The following is a 23,076-nucleotide window of genomic DNA, read 5'->3' as shown; positions in this document are numbered from 1 at the left end:
CTTCCCCAGGGGAGGGGCGAACTCAGGGCCCTCAGCCCTCCTCCCCGGGGGTTACCTTGTTTCTTCGGCCACCCGGGCCCTTGCGGTGAACTCCGGCTGGCAGGGAGGGCTCCGGCCCTCTGGCAGGCTCTACTCGGCCTACCTGTGGATTTCAGGCCCTCTGGGGTCCTGCGCTGACAGGACGGGGGCTCTCGTTCTCTCACGGAGCTCTCTGGCAGTGTGGGGGCTCTCCGGCTCCTCCTGAGCTCTTAGGCAGGTCTTCTTCCTGGTCCCGGGCCGGGGACCAATCAGCAGGCTTCTGTGTGGGGGTGCGCCGTGGCTGCCAAATCGCAGCACGGCCCGCGGGGCGTCCCAGCTCCTCTCCCTGTGATTGCTGCCACGGCGAGCGCGGCCCGTTACGCGGCCAAGCGCCCCCGTCACGTGGTGAGGGAGGTGGTGGCGTCGGGCCTAACGCGGCCTCCTACAACACTACGGCGGCCCTCTCTTCACATCGAGGGCCGCCACGACAAGGCAGGCAACAGCGGGATGACCCCCCCAGTTGAGCCGGGCCCGCGGTGGTGAATAGCGCACCGGGTAACAGCGCTTCTGCTTCACTCTTCTCCCGGTCCGGCAAGGCCCACGGCGACATGGCGGCGGTCCTCTCCTGGCGTAGGGGGGCCGCCGGGGGGCAAATTATTACAGTGTTGACGCCTCCGCAGGGCAACGCCGGTGAGTCTCCGGGTTGCGGCGGTGAGTAGGGCTCGTCAGTGTCTCCAGGGAGGTAGCCCTGCGGGGCACAGGCACAGCGCTAGGCAGTCAGCATAGACAGCGCTTCGTGGGCAACCTTGGTACAGAGGGTCACAGCGCATCTCTGGGGCACACATTAGAGCAGCGCCTGGCAATTCCAGCGCCGGGTCAGTGTCAACAATAGCTCTTCTCAGGCTCAGCGCTTCAGGTCATCAAAGTCTCCAGAACCTCAGCGCTTCGCAAGGGGCACAGTAGATAAGCGCTTGTGGGTCAATACAACGCTTAGGCAGTTTCTTTAATAGCGCTCCACCAGTAGTTTATTTAAGGCGGAGGCAGGGAGCGACACAGCACCACTACCTGGTTGATTTCTTAATAGTCCTGTGGTGATTTGGTTTCTTCTTGGCGCATCTGTTTCTTGCACCCTTGTAGATTTCAGTCTCTTGGTTCCTTAAAAAGGGGAAGGGGGTTGAGTTGATGGCTGTATCCAATCTCCTCAGCCTGTCTCCTCCAGTGGCCCCTGGGTTCCCCTTCCGCCGGGCCAGATCAGGGGGGCAAGTTCAGGATCCCTCAATACTTGATAGGCAGCACCTAGGCCCTGTCTCCACCAGTGTCTTAGGTCCCTGTCTAGGCCCCACTGCCTAAACTCCTGCGTAGGTTCTTCCCCAGGTCCGTGCTCCCTCAGTCTGACTGGAAAGTTTCCCTCCCTTGCCTTATATAGTGCCAGTTGACAGTTGGCAGTGGCAGTTGGTGTCACCTCCCCTGTTCCAGAAGGTTCCAGGAGGTTCTACCATTCTGGCTATGGGCAGGCTGGCAGGCTAGTATAGATACATTGTTTGAGGGTTCTAGCCAGCTCCTGGACTACTAGAATGCACCCACTGCAGTAGCAGTGGTCAGTGGCAGCCATGTTAGGGGAAGAAAGCACCCGCACCTTAACATTAGTTTAACATTACACAGGGCTTTCTCCATTACACAAGGCCTATACCATTTTATTACAATGGGGGACATCCTAAATTAAAGGAATAAAAAGCGAAAAATTCTGGGGAAAGGGTCAAGTCCTACAAGAACATATTATACTCTGCATATCAAGCTTCTCATGTAGAAAAGAAAATGTGGCGCAAAATGTCAGTCAAAACTTTTAAAGGGTTTCTAAGAAAAGAGTGAGTCTTGCAAGGTTAATTAATAAATATTAAATGGCGCAAATCTCCCATAAAGAGAAATAAATGCATAAGACAAATAAATCTTTTCAAAACTAATTAATTAGTCAAAGCATGAGCTTAAAAGTTTTAGCATCTAAAATCTAAACCTGTTCTATCCAGCTCCACTCTCTGCCCTGGTCTGATCAAATTTGAGAGGCTGCTCCTGAAAAGGCTCCTCCTTCACAGACCACGGAGGAATGTGATCTGCCTTGCCACAAATATGACGTGCAAGGACCCTGAAAAATATGAGCAATGGCCCCCCCTTCCCTCTGTCTCTCCACGGACGCAATCTCCACCCAGTCTGCACCCGCGACGATCACGTACCTAACCCATATGATGTCTGGCCTCATTTGCTCCCTCTCAACAGCTCACACGTCCCCCTAAAGCCTAACACGCCTCCAAAGAGGTAATTATTTATACTCTACTTCTTGGCAGACTACTATAATATGTTATGTTATGTAATGTCTCTTTTATAGCGCACGGCTACCCCGAGGGGTGTCCCGGCGCTTTGGCAAAGAGACCTGAGGCAGAAGAACACAACACAGCTACTCGCAGAGGTCAAGAAGAATGAAACGGAAAAAAGCCAAGTCTTCAGCTCCTTTCTGAAAGAAAGGAGACTGTTGGCTTTCCTAAGGGCAACAGGGAGCTCATTCCAGCAACGTGCAGCCAGATAACGGAAGGATCGACCTCCGATCCGGGCAAATCTAATAGGAGGTACCTCAGCTTTGGCCAGCAAGGCCGATCGCAGGGTCCTCGTGGGCGCAAAAAAAGCCATGCGCTTCCTGATGTAAATCGGGCCAATAGAGTGAAGGGCCTTAAACGCCAGGGTCAGGATCTTAAATGTGATTCTTTTAGAGATAGGCAACCAGTGCAATCTCTTGAGCAATTCAGAAGCATTTGCTCTGCGTGGAAGGCCAAAGATGACTCTTGCCGCTGAGTTCTGCACAATTTGCAGGCGAGCCAGCAAATATTTAGGTAGCCCTAAGTAAAGGGCATTGGCATAATCCAGTCGCGATCCTATTAGCGCCTGAACGACAATTTTTTTGTGTTGCATGGACAGCAGCGGAAGAAACTTTCGGAGCATCTTCAAAATTCCGAAACATTTCCCAGCCAGCCCGATGATCTGGGGTCTGAAAGAGAGGCCGTCATCACACAGCACCCCAAGGTTTTTAGCTTGGGTGGAGACCTTATCAGGAGGAAACATGTCCTGAGGCCACCAAGTTTTCCAGCAGGGATCAGGTGGACATCCGAAAAAAAGCAGCTCCGACTTATCGGAGTTGCATTTCAGGCTATGCCGCTGAAACCAGGCGAAGACCGCACTCAGGCAGTCTTTGATCCTGTCACCATCAAAAGCCTCTCCCTTCCTGCATGTAAACAGGAGCTGGGTGTCATCAGCGCATGATATGATCTGGGCACCGAAGGCCTCCGCCACCGCCGCCAGAGGGGCCATGTAGATATTAAAGAGGGTGGGGCTCAGGATAGACCCTTGCGGAACCCCCACCTCTAGCGACGGCATTTCAGCGGAGAAAGGAGGTGCCCAGATCACCTGTCGACAGCCAGACAAAAAAGATTGAAACCTGTCCAACACCGTCCCACGAATCCCGATCTCCCAGAGTCTGAAAAGGAGACCGTCGTGGGGGACCGCGTCGAAGGCTGCTGACAAGTCAAGCATAACTAAGATAGCCTTTCCCCCGCGATCAAGAGTTTCTCTGATGGCATCAGTGATCTCAAGAAGGGCTGTCTCCGTGCTATAATTAGCCCGGAAGCCCGATTGAGAATCATGGAGAATGTTATTGCTCTCGATAATGTTGGTAATCGAATGCTGCACATGTTTCTCAATCACCTTCGCCAGAGCAGGAAGAAGGGAGATCGGCCTGTAGTTAGCGTGCACAAGGGGATCTAAAGTGGGCTTTTTGAGTAGCGGAAAGATCAAAGCATGTTTCCACGCCAAAGGAACCACTCCCGTACTCAGGGAGGGATTAAGCATAGGATTAAGCAAGATGTTAACTGCTGTCGCTACTTTACCCAGGCATTTCGCTGGACAGGGATCCAGTGGTGAGCCAGAATGAAGCCGGCACAAAAGATCGAGAGAGGTGGCACAAGACAAAGGCGGATAAACCGATAATACGGGGCACTTCTCTTCCGATGGTGTGGGGAAGGAAATCGGTTTACCGACCGATGGAAAGCGGTCCACATCCGGGAAAGAGTCCTGGATAGCCTTGATTTTATGTACAAAGAAATCCCCAAGTTGGCTAATCCAAACTTCAGAATGAGAGTGAGATGGCGAACAAGAGGCAGGGGAAGCAAACTCCTTTACTATTCTAAAGAGTTCTTTACTGATGTTTTCCGCTTCATCAATTCTGCGCTCTAGATAAACTTTTTTCCCCTCAGAAATGTGCTTGTGGTAAAGCCTGATTGCATCCCGATATTTTAGTTTATTATCTGGCTCATATTTGCGCCGCCAAACTCTTTCGGCCTTTTTGCAGTCTTGACGCATTTTCCTTAAAAAAGGGGTAAACCAGGGGGCAGAGACATGACTAGTCACAGATTTAGCTGGCTTAGCTGGGGCTAGCTCATCAAATCTGGCTGTCAGCCACTTTTGAACCAAGTCTAGATTTTCTTTCAAGTCATCCGTAAGCATACAAGGGTGTTTGTGGAGGGCATCAGCTAGCATTTCTGCCGTAACTGAATAAAATGATCTTGTTTGTCGTTTCGAGTCTTTCTGCACTCTGTGGCCAGTCATAGCCAAGAAAGGAATACTAAAGTTAATTAAAAAATGATCAGACCATAGCACTGGAAGCGGCATAGACACAGCAATCTGCCTGGTAGAAAAAATGTGATCAATTGTACGGCCTTTGTTGTGGGTTGGGCTATCAATGTACGAAACTAGCCCTAGCAGCGAGGTAATATCGTGCAACTTAATTGTGTCAGGGTCCTCTACAATGTCCATATGAAGGTTCAAATCCCCCAACATAATACAATGCTCTGATCTCAAGCAGGGCACAGAAAGCGCCGCCTGCAAATCGTCAAAGAAAGATCCAATAGGCCCAGGAGTTCTATAAATAAGGAGCCCAGTGCACGTCTGACGCGGCGATAGGCCAAGTGTAAAACCTAAGGCTTCACACCCTGTGATGTTATCAACAGGAAACGTCGTGCACATTAGACCTTTATTCACAATCAGAGCCACACCACCTCCCCTGCCCCCAACTCTATCCTTTCTAAAAATGGTATAGTTCGGAGGTAAGGCACTAGCCAAATCCGGGCCAGAGCTCTCCCCAAGCCAAGTCTCCGTTAAAAATAGGCAGGATATTTTAGAGTCAGACAATAAATTCCAGATGTCCGTGGAATGTCTGCAGAGGGATCTAGTATTGAGGAGAGCACATTGACAGTATACAATGGAAGGATCAAACGCGGTCCCCTTCGAAACACCTGGCCGCCAAACGCATGTCGGGCAGCCTTTCTTAAGGAGGCGGCCTCCAGGAAAAACATACTGGCAGATAGGGGAATGTTTACGCAGAGCAGACAGCTCAGCGGAGCTGTAAGCAACCATCCGAATCTAAAATTTACAATCAACAAGAGACCCTAACAAAAAACTCCGCCAGAGTCCTACCTCGTCCGCCTCCGAGACGCTGATGAGCGCAGACGGGCAGGACTCTACCACGACTCAGGCGCAGGGAAGGTGTGTCACCGCTGCGCGTCAGGAGGCGAGCATTAAACAGCCTGCTCTCAGCGTGGCCGGACGTAGGGACGCCCCAAGATGGCGTCCGCTACTCCCTGCCCAACCCAAGATGTCTCTCCCCACCACAAACCTCCACAGGACCGGACCCGCAAAACTGCGGTGCGATTTCCACAAATTATGATGCAGGTAAGGGACTGGACAGCGTTACTAAAAACAAGGGATAAGAAAAATAAATTAAAATTATATAGAAAAACTGACTGTTTTAAAAATGATGCAGAGCTGCGCACTAAGCGCACAAAACCAACAGCGAGGCGCCGCTGCGACTCTCACCCGCAGGATGCCTTTGCCAGACTGCCTCCTCCGTCAGCTCGCCCTAAATAGCCTGCTCTCAGCGTGGCCGGACGCAGGGACGCTCCAAGATGGCGTCCGCTACTCCCTGCCCAACCCAAGATGTCTCTCCCCACCACAAACCTCCCCAGGACCGGACCCGCAAAACTGCGGTGCGATTTCCACAAATTATGATGCAGGTAAGGGACTGGACAGCGTTACTAAAAACAAGGGATAAGAAAAATAAATTACAATTATATGGAAAAACGGACTGTTTTAAAAATGATGCAGAGCTGCGCACTAAGCGCACGAAACCAACAGCGAGGCGCCGCTGCGACTCACCCGCAGGATGCCTTTGTTTCAAATTCTGAAAAACTCGCACTGTGATTGGTTACCATAGATTACATGAGGGTATCACCATTCTGTTCTCATTGGAAATTCGAAACCATACCGGTTTTAACAAAAGAAGCGTTAATGATTAATACAATTATATGTTTTAGCAACATTTATTAGGAAAAATGTTTCAGTCTCTTTCCTCCTTCCTGTCACATTGCACGCACGACAGGCACATTCCAAAAACACTGATACATTGGCACATTGGCAGATAACAAGAATGTACAATTCACAGCCTTGCTGGATTTCACATGCAACCATTTTATCTTAGGCCCAAAAACAAAACAAACACAAAAATAGTATTAATTTACAAAATAAATCCCATTATGTTTTTCCACCCTTTAGATTACAAGAAAAAGAGCTGGGAAGAGAGAACACATTCCATGATTATCTTCAAAGCTAAAAAGGCCACTGAAATCAGGTTTCTCTACACTGCAAAAACACATGTTAATTCAGCGCAAGCATTTCAGACTGACTAGGCCTCATTTCATGTCTTTCACTTTGCCATGTGTTTTCACTTGCACCAAAATGTGCGTGTCAATTTAAATACAGTCTGTCTGAAGCACAAAAATACAACAATGGTTAATCTTGATGAAATCTAGCTCTATCAACCTCCCTCAGCCACCCTTCCCAGATGTTTTTGAAGATTAGTGGCCGGTGGTGTAGTTTATGTATATTTTTTTAATGATTTACTATTCATACACAATCAACATCAATACCTTTAGAGTATTTGTAAGATGGGATGTTAGGACACAAGATTGTAAAGATGCTTCTCAAGCCAGGTAGTCTTGTAGTAATTCTTTATTCAGCAAATACCCTGACACAGTATCTGAACTATAAGCAGACTGTCCTGACAGACTGTAGCTGATAACCTACATCTATTACATCAACCCCAAGGTTCCACCTTAGAACCTACTGACCTCACAGTGCAATGGGGACATTGCTGTATGGTGCCTCGCAGGATACTAACAGCAAAACATACTCATATATGTGACATCATCACAACAAAGATAACTTTGAGGATGTGGCATTATGTCCAGAGTTGCTGACTTTGGAACTGGGAAACTAAGGGGTCGATTACGATCGCGGACGGATGACCCCAGAGCAGGAGGGAACCTCCGCATGACATGCGGAGTTCCCTCCTGTGCAATTAGGATGTGACCGCCACCCTGGCGGTCACATCCTCTATTTTTAACATTGCCGCGGGTGCAGCTTCAAGCTGCACCCGCGGCAATGTTAAAAAGGCACGCATTGCATTTGCATGCAGAAAGAGGCAGGCACCGCACGGTGCCTGCCGCTTTCTGCATGCAAATGCAGGGGGGTACCATAGGTACCCCCCATGTGCACCCCCACCCCCCCTTCACCTAGGGGGCCCGCAACGGGCCCCCGCAGTGAAGTTCCGTATGCTTTTCCACGGCGGAAAACCCGCCGCGGAAAAGCATACTTTACTGGCCATCCTAATATGGTGGACGGTGTCTGGAAGACACCGTCACCATATTAGAGCTTTTCCGCCGCGGTTGTAATCCGACCGCGGCGGAAAAGCTGCGGACGGAAACCAGGACCCACCAGCCATCCTAATATGGTGGTGGGTCTTTGGTCAGTCCGCTGCGGATTTTCCGCATCCTCAAGGCCGGCGGTGGCTTCCGCCGGCCCCGAGGATGCGGAAAATCCGCTATCATAATGACCCCCTAGGTTTGAGTTTTGGCGTCCGCTCAATATCCTGTGATTTTGGACAAATCACTTCATTTCCCTGTGCCTTAAAAAAAATGAATGTGACCATGTGCTATTGCTCATGTAAAGAGCTCCAATACCTTAATGTTGAGTTTGCGCTATATAAAACTGGAAAAAACAAACTGTCTGTCGTGGACAAGGTGCATTGTGTCCAGGCCCAACAGCACACATAATTCACAAAGTGTACACCTTGGTACTACATGGTAACCCTAAGTTCCAGTTATCATCAAATACTCTTGAATTTGATGTGCTTAGGATTCCAAAAACCTTGAATTCAGCCCTTGTTTGGAAAGATAGTGAACGTAAAACAATACAAAAGGTGAGTATACATGGTTCACCCAGAGTAAAGAATAGATGCCCAAACTTGCAACTTAACCATGAATACTTGCAGTTGCAGAATATAATAGTAGTAGTAGCTGTGAAAATATCTGTTATTGCGCATGAAGAGTAACTCATCTAAAATGTAACCCTTTTTGTTAATGTATGTTTTATGGATGTCATAGTGAGTGTACTTGGTGGGGGCGTGGCTTGGACGCCGATCGGGATGGCGGCGTGAGCTCGCAGCTCCGCGCGGAATCCCGCTAATTCTCCTGTCTTTGGCACCCTGGGCGACCCGAGGTCGACGCTCCTGCCCTCTGGAGGGTGAGGGGACAGTCGGGCACAGACGGAAAGTTGCTGGGGGACTGCTGGCCCCGAGGAGACCGAGTTGGGCGACGGCAGAGGTGTTGCCGAGAGTGAGAAGAAAATGGCGCCGATGAGGACGGGCGGCCCCGGACATCAACTTTGAGCCGAGTTGTCGCCGGCTGGCGGGAGGCCCTACAGTCGCTAGATCGAGACATTGGGGACAGAGGCGCCAGTTCCTGAGGTCGGGGAACAGTGAATCGCCCCGCCCGGACCTTGTGGTCCCTCGCTGGCCGCCATCTCTGACTCCTTCTTTCCCCCCTCAGGCTTCCGAGGGGACCGGCGGAACAGTGCCCGCCACGCTGGCCATTGGTCCTGAGGGCATTGGTGGCGGCGCTTGACCCTGTTCAGCGTCAGGTAGTTCGCGCCGGACTACGAGCGCAGAAGCTGGTCGGCTTGCTGGCCTGTGACGCAGTACCCTGAGATGGCGGCGGCCGGAGGGCTGGTGGCTGAAGAGCGCGCTGAGGGGGACCTGGCGACATCGTCCCGGATGGGCGAGACTACGCCGCCGGAGTTGGATCAGGAGCAGCGGCTGCACCGACGTCTAGACGCCATACTCGATGCGATCACCTCGACCAAGGAGGCGCTGCACCAGGACATTGCACAAGTGGCCACGGGACTGGGGCTACTGCGAGCTGAACATGCGAAGCTGGCAGATTGGGTCAAGGACCATGATCAGCTGCTGTTGGACCTGAAGCCGTCGGTGGTGACCGCAGAACACAGGATCACGGATATATTAGCCCGGTTGGACTCGCTGGAACGACGGGCGGAGGATGCAGAAGGCCGCAACAGGCGAAACAACGTGCGGGTCGTAGGCCTGCCGGAACGAATTGAGGGGGAAGATGCGGTGGCCTATATGGAGAACTGGTTTCGCACAGTGGTGGCACCGGAGGGGCTTACTCCTTTCTTTACTCTGGAGCGAGCCCACAGGGTGCCTGCTCGCCCACCAGGGCTTGGCCGCCACCCCGACCGATGGTGGTGCGGCTCCTCCATTATAAGGACCGGGATCTCCTCATCCAGCGGGCTAGGATGTCGGGTCCGTATGAGGTTGAAAACAGCAAGGTCACGATCTTCCCGGACTACACTCAGGCGGTCCAGAAGAACAGGGCATCGTTCCTAGCGGTGAAGAAGGAGCTCCGGGAGGAAGGCATCCAATATTCCTTGATCTACCCGGCCACGCTGCGGATCATACTGGACGAAACTACGCACTTTTTCCAGACCCCAGACGAAGTTTGGCAATGGCTGGAGTCGTATAGAGCGGGGACGGACAGGTCACATAAAAGTAGGCGAGATCAGCCTAAGCAACCCCGGATTAGACAATCGCAGCGCATCAGGTCCCGCAACAGGCGCCAGCGGGAGAAACGGGAGGCTCAAATGGCTGCGGAAAAGAGAGATGCGCTCGCAGCGACGGCGGCCATCACGGGGTCGCAACAGAACAGTGACCGGGTGGAAACGGATTCGGGCGGAGAAGGCAGCAGAACGGGAGAAGACCTCTCAGAGGCGGAAAGCTCGAAGGGGCCAGTGGTGACCCCCCAGACCTCTGATGGAATATTTTGCGGTTGAGACTGTGTTGGGACTTGCTCGAGACCTAATGGTAGGGCGGTATCCTGTTGGAGATGAGTGGGTTGCCGGGGGGGGGCTGAGCGCGCAGTAGGGGATGAGGGCGCGGGGCGCGGGCTCCGCTAGCTGGGATCGGCGATAACTCACCCCCCTTGGGCCCTTAAGGCCTGCTTTGGTGGAGACCACAGGGTAGGAATATGGGTAGTTGGTTCGAGGTTTGGATTGGGGCTGACATTGGGTTGGTAGGCTCTGTCCTGGGGAGTGGGGTTTGGGGTGTTTTTTTGTTCAGGGTGTGTTTTGGGGGGGGCAACTGCTTTGAGAGGGATGTGAACTTTTGTTCTTTGGATCGGACTGCTCGATGTTGGTATGGGGACATTACCTAACCTGAAATGCCTGACGTGGAATGTCCGGGGGCTGTGAACTATGGTTAAACGCCACAAAGTACACGCATACCTGGTGCGAAGAGGGGTACAGATTGCTATGCTGCAAGAAACCCATCTGACTAAAAAAGAGTGCGCAGCGTTGCAAAAAAGATGGCGGGGCCAGGTGTTTGGCACCACTTACTCGGCATATGCCAGGGGGGTGCTGATTTGGGTGAGAGCGGGGATACCGTTCCAGGTGCTGAATCAAGTGGTGGACCCTGATGGTAGGTTTGTTGCAGTGGAGGGGAGGTTGTATGGAAGGGATGTGGTTCTCTGCTGTGTGTATGCGCCAAATACTGATCAGGCTCGATATTTTGATGGCCTCTCTGGGTCCTTGGCTTCTTTCCTGGCGGCCCCGATAGTGTTAGGGGGGGACTTCAACTCGATTACGGATGTGGCTCTGGATAGGTCCCACCCCCCCCTGGTAGACTCCCCGGTGCGCAAATTGGCCATGCACAGGAAGGATTGGCAGGACAGATGGGGGTTGCTGGATGTATGGCGGGAGCAGCACAGGGACACCAGGGATTATTCCTTTTACTCTGCTCTCCACGCTCTGCATGTGAGGATAGATTCGGTGCTCTGTAGTGGGTCCCTAGCCCCATTGATCTCTCATACGGAGTACTTGGCCAGAACTATTTCAGATCATAACCCCCTATTGGTACACATCCAGTGGCAGCGGGAGCGCTCGGCGATACCAACATGGCGGCTTCGGCCGGAGACGCTAGAGGACTCAGTATTCAATGACGCTGTCCAGCAGGGTATCAGCCGTTATTTTGAGGAGAATGAGGGCACGGCCACGAGTCGGTCCACTGAATGGGATGCAATGAAAGTGGTGGTGAGAGGAGTGTGTCTGGGTAGGTTTTCGAATGCTCGCACGACTGTGTTGAATGCACTTATGAAAGCGGACGAGACCTTGAGAGATTTGGAGCGCCGCAGGCCGGCCAGCCCGGACTTACAGACCCAGTTGTTGGAAGCGAAGGAAGTGGTCGCCACCGAGACGGAACGGTTGAGGTGTTACGACTACAGGCAGTACACCATTAGAGCGCACGCAGAACGGGACAAGGTGGGCACACTCTTGGCCAGACTTGCTAACCCGGAACTTAGGGGTTGCCCGATCCTTAGCATTAGCAACGCACAGGGGGAGATGGTGTATTCCCAGGCAGCGGTGTTGGAGTGCTTTCGGGTGTACTATCAGGAATTGTATCAGAGTCAGTTGGGAGTGGAGGTACAGGACATAGCGGAGTACCTAGGGGCGAGGCAGCTTCCGGTCCTAGATGAAGAGGACGCGAAGGAGTTGGGTGGCCCGATCACGCTCACCGAAATACGGGTGGCTATTAAACATATGGCTCGTAGTAAAACGCCCGGGGTGGACGGGTTACCAATAGAATTCTATCAGCAGTATGTCGACAGTTTGGCCCCCAGGCTCCTGGTGGTGTACACGGAAGCCTTTGAGTCAGGAAGCTTGCCTGGGTCTATGCGCGAGGCCTTGATTGTCCCGCTCCTGAAGCCTGGCAGGGATGCAACGGACGTGAGGTCCTATCGCCCGCTGTCCATGTTGGCGGTGGATTACAAGATCCTGAGCCGGATATTGGCCACCAGATTGGCACCACACATGACGGGCCTGGTGCACAGGGATCAGGCTGGGTTTATCCCCACGAGGAGCACGGCGCTGAATATTCGCCGCCTGGTGGGGATAATGGACGCCATCTTGGATGGGGACGGGGCCCAAGCGGTCCTGTCCGTGGACATCGAGAAGGCCTTTGACAGCTTGGAATGGACCTTCCTGGATGGAGTGCTGGAGAGGTTTGGCATGGGCGAGGGGTTCTGCCGCTGGACGAAGGTATTATATACCTCGGCGACAGCGCAGGTACGTTTGGGTGGACTGGTGTCTGCGTCATACCCGGTGGGTAGGGGCACGAGACAGGGGTGCTCCCTTTCCCCCTTACTGTTTGCACTGGCGATGGAACCCTTGGCGGTCCATGCGAGGTCGGGTGACCAGTATGCGGGAATAACCAGCGGCGGGCAGCAACATCACATATCGCTGTATGCGGACGACCTACTTCTGTATCTCGATGATACGGCGCGGGCCCTGGAAGGAGCGATGGACCTGCTGTCGGAGTTTGTCCGACTGTCGGGACTTAAGGTCAACTGGGCGAAGACCTGTGTGTTCCCGCTGAGAGCGGAGTCGCCCAGCCCTGCTCGTGACTTGGGGGTGCTCTGGGAGCCATCTTGCTTTACCTATCTGGGAGTCCGCATCTACCACGCGACCGCGGACCTATTGGAGGGCAACATCGGTCGGTGCGTTCGGGCGCTGAGGGGCAGCATGGCCTTCTGGTCGACCCTCCCGCTGACAGTTCTAGGTAGGATAGCTCTTTTAAAAATGGTGGCGCTCCCCCGCTTCCTGTATTACTTCCGGACGTTGCCTCTATGGATTCCTCAGGGGATCTTTAGAGATCTGAGGACAATGATTATTGGGTTCCTATGGGGGCATGGCCGCCGTAGAGTGGCGCTGAGCACGCTGCTTCGCCCCAAGGTCGAGGGGGGCATGGCTGTACCCGACTTTGAGCTATATTATTTAGCGGCGCAATTGCAGGTCCTCATGCAGAACGTGGCCAGGGTGTTTAGGGGGCCAGAGGCGGACCGAGAGCAGGGGATACAACGCCATGTGTTGTCCTACATCGTCATGCAGCAGAGACTTGAGTTGCGGGGCCTTACTATGGAGGAACGGACACTCAGGCTGTGTTGGCAGAGGAGCCTTAGGAGAGCAAAGGCGACACGGCCTTATGCGCCGGAGATCCCGATCGGTATGCTGACGGCCTTGCCGCACGGGGGTGACTGGTCCCCATTGCTGGATTGGGAGGAGGCGGGCCTGCAGGTGGTAGGAGACCTATACATTGATGGGGCCCTGGTACCCTTTGAGGTGCTTCGGGAACAGTTCGGGCTGCCTGATGGGGGGTTTCTCCTACACGCGGCGGTGGTGGCGGCTATACAGAAGCACTGGAAAGGGGGGCTCATGGAAACGACCACGACTATGGCGTGCCAGTATGTGGTGATGGCAGCGGGCACGTTCAAGGCTGTGACATGCCTCCATAATAGGATGCTGAACGAGGGACTGGAACCGCTCCAGGGGCTCAAGGCTAAATGGGAGGAAAGTGTGGGCAGACCCATTCCAGACACGGCGTGGAGTCACATCTTGCGGCGCACGTGGAAGGGCACGAGAAATGCGCGCTTCCAGCAAGTGCATTTCTATGTGCTCCATAGGGCCTACCTGACCCCCGAAAAAATACGGCGGTATTTCCAGATACAGGACGCCCGGTGCCCGCGGTGTTCGTCTCTAGGAGCGGACATGGATCATTTGCTCTGGGGGTGCTCGCATTTGGAGGCCTACTGGGCAGAGGTGGGGGACCTCTTAAACGATGTGACCGACAGGGAGGTGGACTTTGATATGGCGGCGTGCTTGCTGCTCTGGTTCCCGCACACCAAACACACCAAGGTGACGAGCAAATTTATTGATCTGGGTCTGATACTGGCGCAAAGAGAAATAACATGGCATTGGAAGTCCAAGGGCGGGCCGTCACTGCGGAGATGGAAGAATGAATTGCTGCGGTGGTCTGAATGCGAGAGTGTGCTCCGGATGAAGCAGGCTGTCAAGCTTGGTAATGAGAAGGCTTTGGATGCAGCGCGTGCGTGGGAGTTGGTGGTGCAGGCTTTGCGTGATTCTTTGGTGGAGGATGAGGACTGAGGGAATGGGACCAGCGGACACTGCGGGGCAAACGAACACAGAGTTGTCATTGACACTGTAGTGGATCCATCCAACACATCAGCACGAAGCACACACCATTAGCAGTTGCCGGGGTGGGGTCGTAGGGGGGTTGTTCAGTGGGAGTTTGGGGTGGGTCGGCAGCCGAGAAGCTGGTTGTCTGCAAGGGTGACTTCGAGTTAAGCTGGCCAGTTAGGCACCGCGCGGGGCTAGAAATGGTGGGGGGGAGCGGCCTGACATGTTAGGCTCTACAGTGCTCGGGGTGGGCCCTGGAACGGACAGTAGCATTGATCACACAAGCGGAATGGCTGACGAAGGTATTGTTGAGGGTGGGGGGGGGTAAAATGCAGATACGTAAAACGATCTTTCGACCATGGTCCCTATGGGACGCTCACCGTGATGTTTTCCTACTGAGTAGAGTATTATGCCGCCCGGCCTCCGGGATACGGGCTGAATGGCTGTGTATGTTATACGCTTTACTGTTGATCGGGGGGATGCCACGAGTGGACTGGTTGACTATTTGTATTCTGTGGTTTCTAATTCTGCAATAAAAACAAATTAAAAAAAAAAAAAAATAGTGAGTGTACTTCAGTAGGACCATGCACTAGTAGAAAATCTGTCCCTTGCATGCAGGAGAACCCCCATTTAGAGTGGTCCAGCTTCAGGTTGGTATCAAAGTAAGTAGTGTCTTCACTCTTATACTCTATTAACGTGTTTCCCCTAATGTCCCCCTGCACCACTGCAGTGCTCCAAGCTCTTAGGGGGTCATTAGGATGACGGGCGGATTGCCCCAGACAGGCTGGCGGTAGCCACCGCCGGCCCGGCGGGGGCAATCCGCACACTATCCTCAGCTAAATGCACCCCCGCCATATTAGTATGGCAGGGGTGACTGCGGCGGATGGAAAGACCATCCGCCGCTTTTCCGCCTCGGTCGTCTTGCGACCGGACGGAAAAGGTCTAACATGGTGGCGGTGTCTATTTGACACCGCCAGCCATATTAGGATGGCCCAGGATAGATGCCTTTCCTTGGCGGCGATGCCGCCACGGAAAGACATGCAGTCTTCACTTCGGGGGCCCCCTGCGGGCCCCCAGAGGGAAGGAGAGGTGGGGGGTGCACAGGGGGGATACCGATGGTACCCCCCTGCATTTGCATTAACAAAGCGGCAGGCACCGCGCGGTGCCTGCCGCTTTATTAATGCAAATGCATTCGTGCATGTTTAGCATTGTGGCGGGCGGTGCTGAGAGCCCCGCCCGCCACAATGCTAAACATGAAGGATGCGCCCACCACAGTGGCGGGCGCATCCCAATGCCCCCCACGGGACCCCCGCCCTTATGGCGGGCGTGCCCAAAGACCGAGTAGATGGCGGGCGGCGCCCGTCGCCATCCTAATGACCCCCTTAGTCTTTTACTGGCAGGAGATATCACTGAGCTTTTTAAGCCATTATGTCTATTAGGTATGCTTCAGGCCTCATGGAAGAAAGATGCATTTACCACTCAACTGAACAAAATTCGATCTGGGTGAATCTGATGTAAAAACAAAATTATCTCTGGGTAAAACTTCTACCAGCCTTAGGAAACACTTTAGAAAACTGGTAGCTAAACAACTATGCCTTGTCCTGGAAGAAGGCAAACTGTTGGATGACTGGCAGATGGGCTTTTGCCATCAGAGAGACGCAAAGCTGGCACTTGTCTCTATGACAGATGACATCAGCTTCAAACTAGATCTAGATGATGCAAGTAGATTGATGCTTCTGGATCTCTCTACTGATTTGGTACATCAAAAGGTGCTGCTAAGAAAACGTTCAGACTCTGGGTTCAAAGGTATGGTGTGTAATTGTTTTAGATACTTCTTCTTTGATGAGGCTCTCTCAACTAATACTCTTGATTAAGTTTTGGTTGCCATGTGACTTAATTAATTTAGGTGTGCTGCAAGGCTCCTCCTTGTCGCTGTTGCAATTTAATCTATGTTCAACCACTGCTGTGCCTTATCCACTCATTTGGATGCCTAGTATTTTTATATATAGATGACACACATATCCTGGTCCAGTAGAACCGAAAAGTACTGGATCTCTGAGCCAACTTGCATGATTGCCTGTACGATGTCCAGAAATTGATGGACCCCATCTTCCTAAACCTTGACACCGACAGCCAGAGCTCTTACTTTTCTGAAGAGAAATTTCGTTGGAACAACTGTTCAAAGGGGGGGGCCTTACGACCCCCCCGCCCGTATTTATTAAAATATGAAACAAAATTTAAAACTTTAAATTAAAACGTTTCATGAATCATGTACAAATTCATCTTCAATTACATCTTGATGAAGACAGGTTTTTCAGGCTAACCTTAACAAATCTCTAATACAAAGGTTTCCTGGCCGAGATTAGCATCCTGATAAATGCATTACATTTGAATTTGTACAACCTAACATTAAGGGCCAACGGCAAGGTCTTAACCGGTGTCAGATCCCTATCACCAACTTCCCGCCCTCACGGTGCGAGTGGCGCATGCGCAGAGGTCTTTACCCTCGCCGCCAATTGTAACTTCCCTTGTCGTGGGGGCTCCCTTTCACTCGACGCCATCTTAAGGTCAGCTGAGTTCGTGTGCGAGGTATCCGTAAGAAGGACAGCGTGGACTCCCCCCCCTTCCCCACACTCTCTTCCGCCGGAGCGGATATTTGGCCCCCGGGAAATTCTTGGGAGGGGCATATAGCCGTCTCCCCCTGGGAGGGGCCTATGGCCGTCTCCGCCTGGGCGACCCATCCGTAGTGGGTTCCGCCCCCCGTGGGAGTGGCCAATGGCCACCTCCCCCCGGGCGCTCCCATCCATAATGGGTGGCGCCCCCCCTAGGGACCTTGAAATCACTGCTCACCGATCATGACCCTACCGCCCGACCAAAAATAAATACGACAATTGTCTTACCTACTAAGGAAAGAAAACTATGACTAATGTTGCAACAGCTTGATAAATTCGCCGACCTCAACATTGCTACAAAGGGAAAAAGGTCCTAAGCAAAGCACAATCTTTATTGAATCCATTACTTTACATTCTACAAAGGAAAAAATGGCCTACAAGCAAGAATTTAATTACATACATACCCTCGTCATACATTTGCATGTTTTATTACATCAAATAACCCCATTCGATATTTCTTTATTTCACAAACTCTGCAACAAGGGGCTGGTGGGTGGGTCAAAAAGTGCAGCTTGTTCCCTTGAGGGCTCACGAGCGACGAGTGGTGCAGCCTTCAGAGCGCCGGAACAAGAGGAAGCTTCGTTGGATTCCCGCACCTTTTATCCAGGTGCGAGGGGGCGGGGCCCCGCCTCAAGCACGCCCATCAGTGCACGGACTTCCGGGCGGGTGTTTAGGACAACCTCTTTTGGGCGGGAGGAGCGTGTTCCGGCCACGCCGCTTCGGGCATACCAGCCGGGACACGCCCCCCGCCCACAATGGTTTCCCGGGGGATCGGGGCACCCATCCATACGTTCGGGGAGACCGAGTGGTCTCCCCTTTCCATATGGGCCGGGATGCCCGCCACCCCTCCCAACACCAATTCCCCATGGGAGGAGACAGACACAGATTTGAACTTTTGGAAGGCGGGGGGGCCTTACGACCCCCCCGCCCGTATTTATTAAAATATGAAACAAAATTTAAAACTTTAAATTAAAACGTTTCATGAATCATGTACAAATTCAACTTCAATTACATCTTGATGAAGACAGGTTTTTCAGGCTAACCTTAACAAATCTCTAATACAAAGGTTTCCTAGCCGAGTCTAGCATCCTGATAAATGCATTACATTTGAATTTGTACAACCTAACATTAAAGGCCAACGGCAAGGTCTTAACCGGTGTCAGATCCCTATCACCAACTTCCCGCCCTCACGGTGTGAGTGGCGCATGCGCAGAGGACTTTACCCTCGCCGCCAATTGTAACTTCCCTTGTCGTGGGGGCCCCCTTTCACTCGACGCCATCTTAAGGTCGTCTGAGTTCGTGTGCGAGGTATCCGTAAGAAGGACAGTGTGGACTCCCCCCCCCCCCCCCCCTTCCCCACACTCTCTTCTGCCGGAGCGGATATCCGGCCCCCGGGAAATTCTTGGGAGGGGCATATAGCCGTCTCCCCCTTGGAGGGGCATATGGCCGTCTCCCCCTGGGCGACCCATCCGTAGTGGGTGCCCCCCCGTGGGAGGGGCCAATGGCCGCCTCCCCCCGGGCGCTCCCATCCATAATGGGTGGCACCCCCGCTAGGGACCTTGAAATCACTGCTCACCGATCATGACCTTACCGCCACAGGCCAGATAGTTGACCTACTATCTGGCCCCCCCACAACTCCTATAGGTCATGTCTCCTCAAGGCCACTAGCCCAGCTACGATGTCTCCTATCAGTAAGTCATTACCAGTCCTGGACAGGTGCACCAAATCATTCGAATAACAGTGATCGCCCCTGATACACCCATGAGAAATGCTTTGGAGATGAGCAGAGCGAACTAGTTTCTCAATTTTATTGTTGACCCTCTTTACCGAGTGGTTCAACGCTGTCATAGACAAACCTCCCCGCCATATCCTCCTGGGAATCATGTGGGACCAGGCAATCGTACATCCCGGGAGCCTTTTGGCTAACCAGCTAACTACAGACAGTATGTGCTCAACTAACCCCCGTCTTCCCAGTCTCACCAAGTCATTGCCCCCCACGTGCACTATGACTACAGATGGCGGTGACCTGTGCCGCCCTAATAGTTCCTCCACAAAACTTTGCAATCGGTCAATACAGAGGCCGCCCTTCCCATGGAAGGTCACTCTGAACCCATATTCCTCAGATGTGTGGATCGCATCACCTGCCTTGAATATGTCCCCGGCACGCCTCACGTATGAATGGCCCACGACCAAGACCACTTGATCTCTATTCCGTGATCCTTTCCCGCTGGTCAGCTGATGCTGGGCCGATCCCAATTTTCGCCCCGCGTCACAGGCTCGCGAAACTGTAATCCAAACAAAAGACAACAAGCGTGAGTGCATTTCATCAGTCTTTTACAACATGTGCAGTCGCACATATCTCTTGAAACAATTCGAGGACCAACGGCCTAATTGTTTCACCTTGTCTGCTTGCAGACCCCGAGCTGTAGCTTCTGTAGCGGCCCCTATTCTAAATAAATGGGTCTCAAAATCACACGGGTTCAAGCCCTCTGCTGCAATCGTAATAGCCAGCACCCTCTGAAATTGAAATCTTGTCAAAGGGGTGCCGTCCATATGCCTAAGCAGCCCCCCCCCCCCCCCCATGTTGTTGACCTTTGTTTCAGGTAGGCCTCCACAAGCCTCACTGGACAATCGGGATTTCCCAGAGCGCGCTGCAACACCACACTATTCCCCAGGGCCTCCTGGTCCGTTTTTGACCTGGCTATCGAAATCAGCAGAGAATCCCCCTTTACTTGGATGTGATCCCTGCGTAGACCTCCTTCCACATCTTTCTTATTCCCTGCCACAAGCTCACTCACCCGCAGGGCCCCATAGAATGCCAATGTGAAAGCTGCTCGGAATAGTATTACCTCGCTGGGCGAGGAGCATGTCTCGTCTAGTTTCGCCAGTAAGGTGGTCAATTTATCAAACCCAATCGGGTGCCTGTTATCCTGTCTGCGACCCTCCAGGCGCCGCCAGCCGCGGAGAGCCTTCCTGACTAAGAAGGAGTTTGTCGGGTCCCTTATCCCGTGCAGCTGTGCCATAAAGGATATGGCGGCCTTATATCTATTGGCGGTTGCCGCCGACCGGCCTTCTTTATGAAGTGCCACCAAAAATTGGAACAAGGACTCCTCCTGCCCCCATCTATGCTCCCCTACCTGCCCCAGAAAGGCGCAGTAGGAACGGAACGCCCCTTCATAAGCTTTCCTCGTCCTGGGCGCTAAACTGGCTGCCACGAGGTTTTGTAGTCCGGGGCACCGATCTGCCATAGTGCTTCGGGGAAAGGTGCCGCCACTAGCTCCGCTGAGGGTAGACAATCCCTGAAAGCCTGCATTTTGGAACGAGAGAACGCATCAGCTGCATTATTTAGTACACCCGGCACATGTTTTGCCCTTAACTGTACGTTCAATCGCATGCATCGCAATACAATCTCTTTCAACAGTCGCAAGATCCATTTGCAGCGTGCTGCCTGCTGGTTAATGCACTCAACCACTGTCATGTTATCTGACCAAAACACCACCGAGCGGTCCCTGAAATCTTCCGGCCATGCCACCAGAGCCACCCAGATGGGGAATAGTTCCAGGAAACCAATGTTACTCGTCAGGCCGCTTGTTCGCCACCACGCCGGCCATTCTTGTGCCGACCACCAGTTTCCGAAGATCGCACCAAACCCCACGCTGCCCGCCGAGTCAGTCCATAAGCCGAGTTCCACCGACGAGGCTGGGGGTTTGCTCCATACTACTCGGCCGTTGAAGTCCGCCAGGAATGCCAGCCAAATGAGCATGTCCTGGCGAACCTCTGCCGACAGTATTGTGCGGTGGTGCCCTTCCCTAAGACCCACCATGGACTGCGCAATGGATCGAGAGAAAGGGCGAGCCATCGGTATCACTCTCAATGCAAAGTTAAGCTGACCCACTGTCTGTTGTAACTGGTGCAGGGTCACCTTCTCCATCCGGAGACACTGTAACAGGGAAGCCCTAAACTTGGCAACCTTCTCCGTCGGCAAACGGAAGCACCCCTCCTCCGAGTCTAGTTCTATACCCAGAAACTCGAGGGAGGTAGTCGGCCCTACCGTCTTACCCGGCGCCAACGGAACCCCGAAACCCCGCATGAGCACGCAGAAGTCCTGCAATGCCCGTGCGCAGTCCTGAGAGCCCGCTGGGCCAAGAAAGAGGAAATCGTCAAGATAATGCATCACATGTTTGTGCCCTGTGGCCTTCGTGAATACCCATTCCAAAAACGAACTAAACATTTCAAAATAGGCACACAAAATTGAACAACCCATTGGCATGCACATATCCATGTAGTATTTTCCCTGAAACGTGAAACCCAGCAGGCGCTGGTCTTGAGGATGTACTGGGAGCAACCTGAATGCAGATTCAATGTCTGATTTAGCTAACAATGCACCGGGGCCCAGGCGATTCAACAGTACTACTGCGTCATTGAACGATGCATACTTTACTGAGCATACCTCGGGATCAATCGCCTCATTTACTGAAGCCCCCCTCGGGGCCGATAGATTGTGAATTAGTCTATACTCCCCCGGGTCCTTCTTCGGAACCACTCCTAATGGGGAACACACAAAATCAGCCACTGGTAGGTCGCCAAATGGTCCTGCCACTCTCCCCAAACTAACCTCTTTTGCTATCTTTTTGGCGGCAACTGTTGGGTTGTGTTGCATGGACAAGTGGGTTTTACAGGAAGTGTTCCCACGAAAATTACCCACCAGGATCCTGAAGCCATATGAGAAGCCATCCCTCAGAGTCCCGGCGGACGCATGATCAGGGTATCCATTTAGCCAAGGGGTCAAAGCCAAAATATCTACGGGCGAAGATGTTTGCTTCCGAGGCATCGTATCAATCCTGCTTGGGCCCCCCCTTCCCTCCTGTGCCATTGGCCTTAGATTGGCAACTGGTTTCCTGGTGTGAGGTGTTTCCACAGCCCGAGCTCGCGTGCCGGAACCTACACGTTCCTTGGGGCCTGTTACGTGTGCCTTTATTGAAGCCCCAACACACCCCTCGCCTGCTTCCGCTCCCGCCCGATCTAGGCTGGGACTCCCCCCCGGGGTTCGCACGAAAGGGCTGTGACTGCCTCTGAGGGAGTACCCCGGAGCCGTTCGTGCTCGACCCTGAACCACTCGCTGATCCTGGCAAGAGCTGTGCATGCCATGATACTGTATCCAGACAATCCCATGTCAAGGCCTCGTTAAACTCCTTCGCTTTTCTAAAAGCCATATCATAGCCTTTCCATTCATCACCTCCGTACTTCGCATTGAAGTTCGTGATCCTGCTCTGATAACATGCCAAGTCACTCAACACATCTGGTGTACGTTCTGCGATAATCGCCACAAAGATAGAAAAGGCCCTGATCCAGTTAATCATTGTCTCATCGACCCTGAACTCCGCCATCTTGGCCCGCCATACACTGGGGTGCCATAAATCCTTCTGGGTCGTTGCATACTCTAACTCTCGGTGATCAGTCAACAGTGAAAACATGTTTATGTACTTGTTGGCCCACACCATCTCTTTCGTAACCATGGGAACATGTTGAGCCAAACTTTCCCGCCTTGAGGGTACCGAGCCCTCCCCCACCATTGGTAACGATCTCTTACCGGCTTCAGCCGCGCTTCCCGCTGCGTCCGTTGCTTTCTCCTGGTTGCCAGCCGTGACCACCTTCACCACCTGCGGGGAAATAGAAGGCATATTCGCTGTCCCGGCATCCCTTGCCTGTCGCAACTGCTCAATAATTATTCTAGCCTCTTCGGCCGGGTCTCCCCTTTAGCCACGGTAACACTGCCGCTAACTGAAGCGCTAATTCCGGGGGCATCTGGTCATCCCCCAATGGTGTGATAACCACGGGGATAGGCAACTCCCCATCCGGTCCCGGTACCGGGCTGGCCGCTGGCGCTACTGGAATTGGTGGAGTCTCTACCGGA

At 52.9% G+C, this 23,076-nt stretch overlaps 1 protein-coding gene across 1 annotated transcript in view; it reads left to right on the top strand.

The window, feature by feature from the left end:
* The window catches only part of MOK (MOK protein kinase), a 542,725-nt gene that overhangs the window by 341,345 nt on the left and 178,304 nt on the right, over positions 1-23,076 (top strand). The gene's annotated exons all lie outside the window — the stretch shown is intronic.

The sequence above is a fragment of the Lissotriton vulgaris genome, chromosome 9 (assembly GCF_964263255.1).
Source record: "Lissotriton vulgaris chromosome 9, aLisVul1.2, whole genome shotgun sequence".
Taxonomy (NCBI): domain Eukaryota; kingdom Metazoa; phylum Chordata; class Amphibia; order Caudata; family Salamandridae; genus Lissotriton; species Lissotriton vulgaris.
The sequence above is the reverse complement of the archived record's forward strand: the minus strand, read 5'-3'. Positions and strand labels throughout refer to the sequence as shown.